The sequence below is a fragment of the Podarcis liolepis genome (genome assembly GCF_965112155.1).
Source record: "Podarcis liolepis genome assembly, chromosome: 2".
NCBI lineage: Eukaryota > Metazoa > Chordata > Lepidosauria > Squamata > Lacertidae > Podarcis > Podarcis liolepis.
The window spans coordinates 12414922-12427344 of NC_139555.1; positions in this window are offsets into that span (position 1 = coordinate 12414922).

The following is a 12423-nucleotide window of genomic DNA, read 5'->3' on the forward strand; positions in this document are numbered from 1 at the left end:
TGTATGTGTATCATTATTAATTTTATTGTATTTTATTATCCATTATATACTGCTCTGTTGAGAGCCCATTGGCTTGAGAATGCGGGATTAGTAATAATAATAACCATAATAATAATAATTCTATAGTTAGTATGCACAGTATTTTTCCAGCTTTAGAAACATGGAACATTTATCCCCCCCCCAAAAAAAAAACCATCAAGAAAAAGCCCAGTTTCCACTGTGTGCCATAATAAACTTTATGCAAATTTATGTATTTATTCCATTTACTTCTATCCAGTTTTTCTTCCTGCAGACTCCCAAAGGGGCTTATGTAAATAATCGAATTAAAATAAAACCATAATGAAATGTCAGTAAAATATACAACTAAAACCAACAATCAGCTAGTCAAATGATAGAAAGATACAGGTAAACAATTTTAGCTGAACATGATCTACCCAGAACGTAATATCCAGTGCAGCATTATATGTATCTACTCAGAAATTAGTCCAACTGAGCTAAAATGGGGCGTACTTTCAGCTCAGTGATTCAAGACTGCAGCAAAAATGCTGTGTTTAGTCCATGAAGCATGAGATGAAAATGAGAAAGGTCTTCCTCTCTCTTCTCAATAACTTGCATTGGGCTGGCCTGGCCCACAGCTCCGCCAGAACCAATTTCTGTAGGAAAAGTGCCACACTTATGGAAAAAGCCCAGGACCTACTGATCTTCCACTAATCTTCTGCTGGCAAGGACAATGCAACAGAGCCAATTATAAATAAATGATGTCTGATTTTAATAAATATGGGTCTGTTTTCAAGATTTGCATTGTTTGTCAGTGGTCTGGGACCCTAAGAAACAACACACTCTAAGGAGTGAAGCTGAGGTTAGAACAAAACAATGATGTACATATCTACTCATAAGTCCTATTGACTTCAATAGGCCTTACTCCCAGGTAAGTGAGTACAGGAATATAGACCTGTATAATACTATTGTCTAATGATCCATTCAGGCATTCTGCAAAAGTACTCCAGGGCTGAAACTAATCTTCATTTCACCTGGGTCAAAGACACACTCTCTCTTGTGTACACACACCATCTGGGAGCCTTAATGGCACCCCTCTTGGAGGCTTCACCTGGGACAAAATACCTGGCTAGCCCCTCCCACCTCCATAGCTGCAGCCCTGAGGTACTCCCCTGTTGTTGTTTTCTAGAGCAGTGTTTCCCAACCGGTGTTCCGCGGCACACTACTGTGCCGTGAGACATCGGCTGGTGTGCCGTGGGAGGGAGGCAGGCGAGAGGCGGCGGCGGCGAGGATCCAGCGGGGGTGGGGGGAGCGGGGGCCGTCGCGCGCAACCGAACTCACTTGGCGCGCTGCCGGCTTGTCCTCCTTCAACCCGGGTCGGGCCAGGCCTGCTCACGTCCCCGGATCCCCTAGCAGCAGCCGCACGCTCTCCAAAAGCGCAACGCTGCGCGCAACCGCTCGGCCAGCTGGTGCTCTGCGACTCCGCCCTTTCCCCTCCCAGCGCCGGAGGGTTCGCGCGACCGCAGCTGTTCCCTTTCGCAGCGCGCGGGAAACAATTCCAGGCCGATTGCCTTGTGCCGAAAAGCACCGCCTCTCCTTCCAGCTCAGGCCCGGGCCGCCGGCTCCCTGAATGATGTCACGGGGGCGGGGCTTTAATGGTGGTGTGCCGCGAGATTTTTTTCCGGTAAACAGGTGTGCCGTTGCCCAAAAACGTTTGGGAAACACTGTTCTAGAGTGTCCCCCACCTTGCTATGGTAGAAGGTCTGAAATGGATAAACCTGCAAATTAGAGACTCCTGGAAACCTGAGCAGGAGCAAAACAAAATGGACCCATTTGAGCTTATTTGGAAGAGGTGAGAAATTGGAAGTATTTTTGAACTCGGAAGCTGATGTACCAAGAAGACAATGGCTGTGAGTGGGATGACTTAGGGGGCCTGAGCCCAGGGGCTTTCTTGGTGGACCCCATACTTCCTGCCCTTTCCCATCCATTTTTTAAAAATGCCTCATTACAAAGCACAATGTGGGAGAGACCTGAGCCACCTGCCACCTCACTTTGCCCAGAGGCACCAGCAGAAGACCTCAAGTTGTGGATTAACCCATTTCAGATCTATAGATCTAGACATAGATTTTATCGTTTGCTTTGGCTCTGAGTGCAACCTGAATTATCAGGTGAATAAAGGGATGTGGGTGAGGTTTTCACAGGCCTGAGTTGAATTTCACTGCTCACAAGATGTCTTGAGATAGATCAACGACTCCCTAAATCTACGAGTCATTCTGTGGGCTGGGGTGCCTCCCCATTTCCCATTTAAAATAAGGTGACTTCTGGATATTTCTTTTTCTTTCCAAAAAGCAAAACGAAGGCCACTAGGAAAATGCTCTGTGCTTAAGGGGTGTCCACACTTCTGCAACCCTAGAAAGCTTGTGTCCTAGTGGATTTCTGCTTTCCTGCCACTTCCCTTAGGAACATCCACTCTTTACGGCTGAAACTGAGCAAACATCAGTCTGCAGAAAACCCCATTGACCATTGCTCCGATTCAGCAGTGAAGAGCAGGTTTTCCCTAGGGGGAAGTGGCCAGGCAAGAATATGTGTGGACAAGCCCTAAGTCAGAACAGAGCAGAGAGGTTGGAGAATCTTTCATTTTGACTGACAGGTCTAGGTTTTAATCACATTGAATGATTTTCTGAGGGCACTCCAACCACAGCAATTTAGGAGAGGGGTGCTCAAGTGTTTGCTTTTCGAGTGGCTGCTGTTCTTTTGTGACCCCTGTACAAGAAAGAGCCCTGGAAGAGCTCTGGGACTCATGGTATCCTCCCCAATCATTTTCTCTTTCCTTTCAAACAATAGAAAACCAACGCTTCACTCAAATTGTTTTCATCCCGCTCTTTTTGTTATGTACTGAAGTTCTCACCCTGGGCCAGCAGGGGGAAACTGTAGATAGTTTTCACTCAGGTCCACATATGCAAATAAGGGATCGAAAGTGAGGTTCAGTGATTGGATAGTTACAGAAAGTTGTTACAGTTACGTTGTACTGGAGCTCTATATAAGCAGGCTGGCTGAACCCTTCAGTTCAGTTCTGTTCTGACCTGTGAATAAACAAGAGCTGTTTGGAGAATCGCTGTGTCGTCTGATATGTTCACCCACAACTTAACACTTTTCTTTCTGGTTCATGTTAACTTCATTGTATTCACAAACTTCCAGGAGAGTTCCATGTAAGGTAATTCCACTCAGTTCACTGGTAGGGCTTTCTGTGTGATTGATTTGTTCCTTTTTATTTTTTGTTTTCCGACAATGCCTACTCTGTTTATTATTATTTGTCCTATTTAGTTTCTCTCATTTTTCACAATCTTCTCTTCTAGTCCTTCCACCAACACTTGATTGTGCTTATTTGATGCCTTTTATTCATTTCCATTCCACCCCGCTCCAAATTTCAGTTTGCATGTTCAAAATGTCACCTTTCTGTCTTCAGTTCTGGGGTACCTGTAATTCCACTACATTTAATGTATTCATATTTTCTTCCTTCCCCCTCAAAAGCTCCTCTGCCCACATTCAGCTAAGCTGGATTGGCCCTGAAGTAAGCTCCAACTTTCATTGCTTACTGAGAGCTATGTAATCATTACTGTTACTCAAGACCACCTCCATCACCTACCAGCAGTTTACAGACTGATCACCCATTAAAAAAAACCCCTAAGATAAGTTAAGTGATTTCTATTTTACCCATCCCTGAATGGTGAGGTCTGCCCAGGTGAGAGAACCACTGCACTTGTGATTCTGAAAGTTGGCCGGTTTCATCCCCTTGGAATGGGCAAATAAACTGCAAATAGCACCCAATTCCAGCATAAAATTGAAAGTTAGATCCTTTCTTTCTTTTTGAAAAAATAAACTTTAGAAGATTCCTTGAATGAAAATTCCTGCCTGAAATCTGGCAGGCTTAATTCAGTCAGAGAGGCTTCTTAGCCTGCAAATTTCATTCACTTCTGTGAAAAGAGAAAAAAGCCACAGTTATTTTTAGATTCTCCATTATAATCAAATGGGGTGGGGTGAACAGAGCTTCAAATTAACAGATGTGATTCAGAGCGGCATAGGCAAACTCGGCCCTCCAGATGTTTTGGGACTACAACTCCCATCATCCCTAGCTAACAGGACCAGTGGTCAGGGATGATGGGAATTGTGGTCTCAAAACATCTGGAGGCCCGAGTTTGCCTATGCCTGATTCAGACACAAATAACAAGATGAATTGAAAAGACACAGAGTAGATTCCAAACAGATCAAGTTGCTTTTAATGCTACACATACAATATACAAGGTGAATCTTGTGGCCACCACACATATGATAGATATATCATATATCTATTATATAGATATGATAGATATATAGGCTTAAACATCTTTAGATGTTATGACACACACACACACACAAATATTAATAAAATATTTGGTTATTCAGAGTAAAGGTGGTGAATTAACACCCTCAGAATACATGAAGGAGAAGTTGCATAATTTTCTTAAGTCTTGATGAGACAGAGTTGGGTAGCAGCCAAGTTTAATCCTTACAAGAATTGGGATCAGCCATTGCTTCTTCATCCCAGATTTCTAGCTGTAATCTGATACCCATAAGCACTCAACAGAGACTCAGGCTGCAATCCAGGTGCTGGCATGGAGGTGGTTAAGATGAAGCATGGGTCCCTCTGCACTGGCCTCTGCCTGTGGAGAGGAGCATTGCTGGTGAGGGGAGTGCTGCTGCAGTAGAAGCCCAGCTTCGGCCGAAGCAAGTGGGAGGTTACCATCTCCATGGGGGACGGGGGACAGGGGTTTAGAGGAGTCTGATCCTGTCCCCTATGCTGTGTCAACCTGGAGTGGGTGCAGCAATAACCTCTGGGAAAACTGCCACCCCACTGTCTGGCCTGACTGGCAGGAGCTGACAGGGCTTAAGAATTGTTGTTGTATTTGCACACCACCCATCTGTTGTTTTTTTAAAATAATTTTTATTAACTGGCCAATCACATCAAATTAAATCATATCACATAAATTCCGAATTACAAAGCCAAATTTTAAATTTTGTTGGGGGGACCCATATTTCAAGATCCGAAGGGGAATTCTGATCATCTTCTTGCTGCTGCGTTAATGTCCCAATCAGTCCAAATCAGTCCAAACAGAGTTCATAATTCTATCCAGTCTTATCTTGCTGTTTCCACATCACATCTTGTTCATATATTTTCTCTTTTTTCTTTATGATCTCTTCTGATAGTCTCCTTAAGCCGATAAACACCAATAGTAATAATAGTCCTGTGTGAATTTTCCGTTCTTCCAATCCTCAAATTAAGATGGTTTCCATATATCATCTCCTTCATAGATAACATCACTCTTTCCATCATAGTCTCGTAAAACTGTCGCTCTTAAGTCCCACTGAGGAGTTTAACCCACAGTATATAAACAGCTCTATTTCTCTCTTTCTCCTCCCAGACTCAAGACCTCCGACAGAGCTTCCCAATATGGCGACGGCATTTTTAACTGCGTCATTCCAAAGCTCTTACACATTCCATGCTCTTCTTAAAACGTGCTTTGGTTCGAAAGTTTATCTCCACACAGCCTTAAATCCACAGCTTAAGTCCTTAAGACAACATTTCTGACTCGTGAGGGGAGGGGATTCTTGTTTAATCACATAAGAAAAGAAGGGAGAGTTTTCCCCCCTCCCCCCTCAGTCATTTGCCGTACCTTGTCTTGGCGTATCTTCTCATGTTTTATTCTTATCTTGTTTTGTCAGAGATCTCTTCTGTTAGCAGTCTTTACTCCCCCTTCTTTCTTGAAATATGTGCATTCCTTTCATCCAAATTGTTTCTTTTGAAGTTCTTGCATCTAGTGGCGCGAATCAGGGACGGCGTCCAGGAGTGCCGAAATCCCACAGGAGGGCTTTGTGCCTAGTGCCCCCACCCCCACAAATTCAGGGGTGGTATAGGGCACAGCAGGCAAGGGCCGTCCGTCCCCCCACAATCCTGGGGGGGGTAAGGAGGCTAATTACCCCCATCATAGCCTCCAAATTACCTCGTGTGCGTCGGAGAGATGTTATTGTCAGCCATCTTCCAATGCGCCCCCTAGTGGCCCCCTGCACACCACCCATCTGAGCATAGCTGTCAACTTACAGATTTGAAAATAAGGGACCAGCAGCCTCGAAAATAAGGGATCAGCAGCCAGAATAAGGGATTTTCCCAGCACAGGTATGTTCAACTTCTGAGCCCCTCCGAGCCAAAGGCAGAAAGCCCAGCCAGCAGCCAAATGAAGCCTCAAGCGGTGGTTCCCATAGCGCAGCAACCCAGCAAAAGGGGTGCAGCAAGGAAAACCACCGTCACCTCTCCGCTGGGAAGTGCTGAGCAAAGGCGAGTCACCAGGCACAAGGCATGCAAGCTCCACCCGCCAGTCGTTCTTAGACTCCTTATTGGGTGAGCAACGCAGCCAAGCAACACAGTTGAAGCCTCCCTCCTCCCTGGCCGGCAGGGAGGGAGGGAGGGAGAGGAGCTGCTTCCTTTGAAACCCGGGAAATTTAAGGGACATCATCAATAAGGGACAGCAGCGGGACACGGTGCTGGGATAAGGGACTTTCCCACCAAATAAGGGACGGTTGACAGCTATGCATCTGAGTGGGTTGTCCCAGCTACTCTGGACTTCAGATGCAGCAGTGACTCTACCATTTTGATAGTCCCCTGGCCAGGTTAGGAGCACTCGGCCCTCCAGTCTGTATTTCCACCTTCAGGCCAAGTCTAAATGCAGGTCTCAAGCCTTCAAGATCCAGCCCATTATTATTTTTAAAATAACCGTTCCCCCATTTCATGCACCCACCTCCTGCTTTGAGTAACATCTCAAAGTTTGGCAAACTCAGAAGCTTACGTACTATTTTGCTTCGGTTTGGTTTGTCCTAATAACAGTACTGCCCAACTGTGACTTTCAGATAATTTTTCTCTTTCTTCTAGACCAAGGCAGCTACCTAAAAATATTTTTTAAATTATACACTATCTCAATCTTTTTTCTTTTTTCTGCAAACCTGATGACAAGCAACAAGTCTTTCAAGGCTGCAACCCTTCCATTTGTGACTTCAAAACGACAGAAATCATTTCCTGGTGTGATTTATAAACTGCATACAACCTATTTTGTACCTGAACCATTTTCCCCTTTCCCCAACCAACCTCAGTTTCCATTAAGGTACACCTGCCTGCTGCATGTGCATGAGAACAATCTGATTTGAGATTTGCCCGAGTGGAGAAAGAGGCATGTGGTTGGTTTTTCAGTCCCTCAATGCTTCAGAAGGAAGAAGATGGTGCTTTGTTTGACACGCTGGGCTCTTATTGCCTGGACAGGGCACAGAGGCCTTCAAAGATGCTGCCAGAAAATGCAATAAGAGACCAGCAATGAGCCTTCTCTTCTCCGCCCCACCCTGCTTTAGCCATCTTGTGAGTTGTAAACGATTCTGTATGGGGGAAATTGGCCTAACTGGAGACAGTATTAGTATAAATATTGCTCAGGCTTTCTGCCATTTCCTTTCAACGCCGTTCTGCAGCAAATTGAGCTTCCTGCTTTAAAGCAAGTGGAGGCGGAGATTAAAATGATAGATGCTATTTAAAGTTGCTCTAACTCTAAGACGACATAAACACTTTGCCTATCTGCAATTCTCGTCCCTTTCAGAGAGGCAGAGCCCTGAGAGATGTGGTGCAAAGGAAAACGTCTCAGAAATGCAGAAACTTGGCAGATCTCACCAAGGCAAGTGGTGATAGTAGTACATGTGCGATGCGCATCCTCTGGCACAGCTTCTGGATGCCTTGAGCATGAGCTCTGGCCACTTGCATGGCCAGTGCACAGCTAGATGAGCATTTTCTAGCAGCATTCCAAGTATGAGAGTGTCAGAATTGCAAAAGGGAGAAACTTGTAATGTGGGGAGCCTATTGGGCTTGCTGATTGTAAAGTTGGCAGTTTGAATCCATGTGGCAGGGTGAGCTCCTGTTGCTCTGTCCCAGCTCCTGCCAACCTAGCAGTTCGAAAGCACACCAGTGCAAGTAGATAAATAGGTACCGCTGTGGAAGGAAGGTAAACAGCATTTCCGTGCACTCTGGCTTCCGTCACAGTGATCCATTGAGCGAGAAGCAGTTTAGCCATGCTGGCCACATGACCTGGAAAAGCTGTCTGTGAACAAACGCTGGCTCCCTTGGCCTGAAAGTGGAGATGAGCGCCATACCCCATAGTTGAATTTGACTGGATTTAACCGTCCAGGGGGCAAACAGCTCAATCCTGTGCATGTTTTCTTGGCAGTGGGGAACCCCTACTAAATCCTTTTAGATTTAGCCCTACTAGATTTAGATTTAGCCCTACTAAATCCTACTAAATCCTTTTATTTCCTGCATTTATTTATTAATTTAATTAATTGATTCAATTTATACCATGCCTTTCCTCCATGGAGCTCAAGACAGCATACAGTGGTACCTTGGGTTAAGAACGTAATTCGTTCTGGAGGTCCGTTCTTAACCTGAAACTGTTCTTAACCTGAGGTACCACTTTAGCTAATGGGGCCTCCCGCTGCTGCTGCCACTGCTGCTGCCGCCGCTGTCGCCACACGATTTCTGTTCTCATCCTGAAGCAAAGTTCTTAACCCGAAGTACTATTTCTGGGTTAGCGGAGTCTGTAACCTGAAGCATCTGTAACCCGAGGTACCACTGTACATAGCTCTCACCTGTTCTAGTTTTATCATCGCAACAACCCTGTGGAGTGGTTTAATTGGAGAGCTGGTGGCCGGGTTAAATTAACCAACCAAATTTCATAGCTAAGTGGAACCTTGGCCTTTCCATACATGCTCCATACATTTAAAGCAACAACTTCCCTGGGAATTGCAGTTTGTTAAGGGTGCTGAGAATGGCAGATCTGTGGGGTGGGGGATACAGTTCCCATGATTCTTTGGGAGAAGTTATACAAGATCTAGGTTTCAAACGGAAGTGATTGAAGGGAAACTGAAATTACGGAAGGCCGCATACAGCATACTATTAGAATGGGAGACGAAAGATGAAGAGGTAAAATCAGTTATGATTAAATGGGCACAAGATGTAGGTCACAACATTATGATGGAAGATTGGGAAAAGTTATGGAAAACTGATTTAAAATTTACAGATTGTTCCCTATTGAAGGAGAATTACATGAAGATGATGTACAGATGGTACATAACACCAGTGCAGTTAGGGAAAATGTACAAAACTAGTTCAAATATATGTTGGAAGTGTAAAGAAAAGGAGGGGACATTTTATCATATGTGGTGGGATTGTAAGGTAATTTTAAAAAATTGGGAAATGATATACAACGAATTGAAGAAAATGTTCCATTTAACATTTGTTAAAAAACCTGAAGCATTTTTATTAGGGATTGTAGGGAAAGATCTCCAAAAACATCTTCATCCTTGCGACAACGGCCACGAGAGTTTTAATAGCACAAGGATGGAAGACTGAAGAAACCCCAACTAAAGAATCATGGCAAGAAAAGTTGATGGACTATGCAGAACTGGCAAAACTGACATACAAGCTACAGGACAAGGGTAACTGTGACTTTTAAGATGAATGGGAACCCTTTACAAAGTATTTGAAGACATAACAAAGTGAACTGGACTCCTTGGCTGGTTTTGAATAAACATTCACAAACTTTTTATGGATAATAATCAGCTAAATAGTTTGAGGATCTATACAACTGTGTAACATGCAGAAAACAGCATTTTTAGAGAAACCAAAGACTGGAACTGAGGGAAGTCGGGGGTGGGGGTGGGTGGGTTCTGTGGGGGGAGGGAGGGGGAGGGAGGAAAAATGGGGGGGAATAAGGATGATATGTTTCTGGATAATATGTTTTGTTTTAATTTTGAATTAAAAAGTTATTTTTTAAAAATACGATTTTTAAAAAAATACGATTCTTTGGGAGAAGTCATGTGTTTCATTTCTGGATGCCTCAGCTTTGCAGCCTATTCTTTAGTATGCCTGCTCTCCTTCCCAGCCCTGCCTTGACCTCCTGCCGGGCACCTACCTCTGAGTTTGGTCCCATTTTGCTGGCACTCCTACTCCCAGCACCTGGAGAGGTCACAGGTTTGCATAAACTTTGCACCTGCTGATTTATAATTTAGAAAATTGTAAAGTTAGAAACTATAACCTTGATTTCAAGATAAATGCAAAGCACTGATCACAGGGAGAGTGAGATTTTTAACCGATGGGTGCCATAGAGACATTTTAGCGTGCAACTCTATGTGTGTCTGCTCTGAAGACAGTTTCACTGAGTTAGGTCAGTGTTTTTCAACCACTGTTCCGCGGCACACTAGTGTGCCGCGAGATGTTGCCTGGTGTGCCGTGGGAAAAATTGAAAAATTTGAAAGATTTTTTAAAAAATAATAATTCAAATTTTCGCCCACTAGGCGGGCGCCGGACTGTGTCCTGGGTATGGGGGGGTTTGACCCCACCCTCGGCCAGCAGGGGCGCCGATTGGCGCTCCTCAGGGGGACACCCTCCACTTTTCTGATGTCTGGGCTGTGATTGGTCCAGACTCCAGCCTGGACCTATCACAGTAGGACATCATCTTCCGACTTCCTTCCCGCCCGAGCACAGTGTGCACAGCAGCGGAGAGAAGAAGACGTCGCGACTCGAGTCACCAGGAGGGGTGGAAAGGACATGACTTTACAGGAGCAGGAGGAACTAACTGAACTGAGACAAAATCGTGGTTTCAAGCTAAGATTTGCTGATCTACCTTTGGACAGTTTTTGGTTGGATACTGCCAAGGAGTTCCCCCTTCTGGCAAACAAAGCTATTTTGACATTGCTCCCATTTTCCACTACATATCTGTGTGAGATGAGCTTTTCAAGCATGATTGCTATAAAAACTAAATACAGAGAGAGACTGAGAGCTGTTGACGAAGAGCTACGTGTGTGTCTTTCTTCGATTCCAGCCAGAATATCAGCTTTGTGTTCAGCTAAACAGGCCCAGGATGCGCACTGAATAAAGTATTTAATAATTTTTCATATTTCTGTTTACTTACTATTTCATAATAAAGTAATTATAAAATACTTTCTTTGTGTTTATTTGATTCCTATTCAAGAAAATTACTTTATATATAGTCAATATAGGCACAGAGTTAAATTTTTTAACATTTTCTAATGGTGGTGTGCCTCGTGATTTTTTTTCATGAAACAAGTGTGCCTTTGCCCAAAAAAGGTTGAAAACACTGAGTTAGGTAAAGGTGAAGGGACCCCTGACCATTAGGTCTAGTCGTAGCCAACTCTGGGGTTGTGGCGCTCATCTCACTTTATTGGCCAAGGGAGCCGGCATACAGCTTCCGGGTCATGTGGCCAGCATGACTAAGCTGCTTCTGGTGAACCAGAGCAGTGCATGGAAACACCGTTTACCTTCCCGCCGGAGCGGTACCTATTTATCTACTTGCACTTTGTCGTGCTTTCGAACTGCTAGGTTGGCAGGAGCAGGGACCAAGCAACGGGAGCTCACCCCGTCGCGGGGATTCGAACCGCCGACCTTCTGATCGGCAAGTCCTAGGCTCTGTGGTTTAACCCACAGCGCCACCCACGTCCCTCCCTGGTAAATGTGTAAAGAATGGCTGCTTCAAACAAGTAGCTAAATACACTGAGCTCCTAGGAAGGAGATCAGGACAGACATGTCTTCAGTAAGCATAAGGAGATTATTGGCTCATAAGGAAATGCATGCTTTGAAGTTAATATTTGCAAAATTCTTTGGCACTTGATGCGACTCTGCCTAGGAAGTGGCCTATTCGGTTGGTTTCTTTGCTACAGTACTATAATAAAGCCCTTGTTTACAGAAGAGAAAGTGCAACCTCTCTCCCTCTCCCTCTCTTTCTGGCACATGCAAATATGAAAGGCATGGGCAGGTGTGTGGGCTGTCAATCTACGGTCTTCGGGATTCATGGAAGCATAAACCTGCTCTCCTTGAGATGACTGTTTGAGGAGGGCCAGCTGTTTTCACATGCTTTTCACTCTGAGCGGAGAGGGGAAATCCCCCTTGGGCAGAAACTTTCTGCATGTCAGCTCAAGCTGATGATGGATTGCCTTGTGAGCTGGAGGGAAGTTGTTCAGCTGTGGGAAGAATGTGTGTGTGTGTGTGTGTGTGTGTGTGTGAGAGAGAGAGAGAGAGAGAGAGAGAGAGAGAGAGAGAGAGAGAGAGGGACCGCACATGTAAAAAAAAATCTCTTTTGCTGTAAAGTGACTGTTTCAAAATGAGGACAGGATTGTAGAAGCCAGGGGCTGACAGCAAGATGGAGCTAGTCCACTGTGAGGTTAGCTCTTTGGATGGGGAGGAAGGGAAGTGGTATGGCAGGAGAACCGAGAGAGCATTATTATTATTATTATTATTATTATTATTATTATTATTATTATTATTATCTTCCAACACATATGAAAACA